Source organism: Propithecus coquereli, unplaced genomic scaffold (assembly GCF_000956105.1).
Source record: "Propithecus coquereli isolate 6110/MARCELLA unplaced genomic scaffold, Pcoq_1.0 Scaffold410, whole genome shotgun sequence".
NCBI lineage: Eukaryota > Metazoa > Chordata > Mammalia > Primates > Indriidae > Propithecus > Propithecus coquereli.
The window spans coordinates 871,205-873,721 of record NW_012149842.1 but is presented as its reverse complement, the minus strand read 5'-3'; positions in this window follow the sequence as shown (position 1 = coordinate 873,721).

The window sequence follows — 2,517 nt, the reverse complement described above, 5'->3', positions numbered from 1 at the left end:
TGTGCTTTTTCAGATTTCATATTTCTCAGATTTGGTTATATTTGTAAATCAATGTCTTGATATCGGTTGCTAAATACATATTGTTACTAATACAAGCTTCATAATATGCATCACAAAGTTTTTCAATGTCACTAGTGATACACTTAAAGAGACAATAGCAAAACTCTTGTCAATTTTATTTGGTCAGCAGATGGCAGTGTCTCTGAGCTGGTGAATACAACTTCTTGTTACCTATCAAATTTTAAGTTTTGGCATTGAAATGTAGGTTTCTGACATTCAGAATTCTAATACTATAGAGACTGTAGAGTTGTATTGGAAAATGTGTTTCTGAAAAGATTAAACACCATGAATCTGGGCAGCACTGCTCTCATGATTCTGATCTACACTAGTTCCTTTCAATCTCCTTTTCCTTTCCCCTTTCTAGTTTGCTATCTTCCTTCTTTCCTTGCTTCGTATTTTCCTTGATTCCTTCTCCATGTACTCATTTCCTACCTGTTTCTAAAATTTTTCCCGCCATTCTTTTTCCTTTCCTGTTTAAAACCATTCTAAAAATCTCATTTGTCAAGTCAAAAATTAATATAAGTGCAAAGAATTTAATGTAAAGATCAGTCTTGCAAAAGAAAGGTGTTTTTGTAAAAGCCATCTACAGGCGTGTACATGGAAAAGATTTTTACTTGCAGAATAATTCTTCGAAAGTCAGACCAATCAGTACGTTGTTGTTTGATGATTTATTTAAATTAGCAAAAATTATTGCATGAAAATAGAGGTTTTTTTTTGGTTGTTGTTGTTTATTCACACGACAACTTCAACTGTTTTAATGCAGAAAGTGTCATTTAAGGCTTTCAAGAGGCTTGGGCTTTTCCATATATTCAGGAGTTGTGTAGTAGATTTGCAGAGTTAGTTGTGAGCTGTTTGGGAGGTATTTGTTTTTCCCTATGTCAAATTATGTTATTTGTATGTTTAAAAAAAATCTATTAAAATGATCTCTTTTCCTTAGGATTCTTTAGGGCTTGCTTTACACCAAAATTTTTCTTTCCTATTGGTCAGTTGAATTTTGTCATAAGTATTTCATAGCAAAAAGTTGAATATTGGATAATGTTTGAAGCAAGAAAAATGAAGAACTATTTAATGAATAAAAGCTCTATTTATTTTTGTTTTAAATGCTTACTCTACTATTTAGGGAAAAGGGCATATCTTAATTAAGGCTATTAATAGCTATTGATCACCTCACTTTCATTGGGATTTTGAGAGTATGCTTAACATTTTATACCTGTCTGCTTCTTATGAAGAAGCTACACTCAATGAACATTTCCTTATACAGGATGTGGCTGGTTATAGATCCTCTGTTTATTGTTCATGCAAATATTATTGTCAGGAGTATGAATTCCCTATTACCTGCAACCAGGGCATTAGTTACTGTTGCAGCAAAAGAAGCATCCTGCCTGACTCAAGTCTTTGGCTACTGTGTATTTAACATTCCCTTGAGTACACCGTCTCTGAGTGTCTAAGGAAAACCCAGAAAACATCTCTGGTCATGTATAAGGGTTGTGGGGAACTCTGATTCTAGTGTTTAGAAGAAACCTGAACAAGTTACCAATACCTGGGCATAAGAATATAGAGAATTCCCATAAAATTTAAAATGTAAAATTTAAGTGAAAGCTCATTATCTTTCTTTTTGCTCAAATGTATATTCCAACATACAATATTATTTTATTCCAATGTACATAAAACAGATACCTGATACTTGTTGAACACATATATGAAGAATTCTAAGCACGAATGTATTCTCATTGTCTTTATCTCATAGCTGAGCAAAGTAAGGGCTAGGAAGATCAGACTGCCAGATATGGGTTTATTCTTTTGGGAATGAGGATACATTGAACGTCTTTAGAAACCAACTAACCAACAAAACAAAAAACAAACACACAAGAGGATAGTATGACTAGAGCTATTTTACAGCGGTACCTCTGAGGGCATTACAGAAGAATCTCGGTGAGAAATAAAGAAGTTCTTGAGTACCCAAAACAGTAGGAGGTAATTCAGATCTGTACAGTGACCGTGGTACAGAAAATTGAGAAAAAAATGTAGATACAAGGGACGTCAAAGTTGAGCTTGACATAATTGATTTACTTTGTGTTGAGAGCAAAAGAAAATGGAATTCACTTAACTCTACAGTAAATTCTTTGAAGGTTTTTTCTGTTTACCCTGACTTCTACTCAAAGGGGTCAGGGAACTCAATAAATATAAATATATTGATGTGCAGCTGCTTTTAACACTTTGAAAATTTAATGTGATTTTTTTCCCCCTAAGACAGATCTATAATTAACAAATGTGGGTTGAGTTAATTTGGAATGGATAACATTATTTGCCTTCTTTTTGCCTCCCGAGAGGCAAAAAATCAAAATTCATAAAAGCAGGTATTAGAGGAATGAAGCAAGCACCATGTTTTTCCTTCTGGCTTTAAGGAATATTAGTGTTTGGAATTAAAAGGTAATTTACACTGGAGCACTTAAAAAT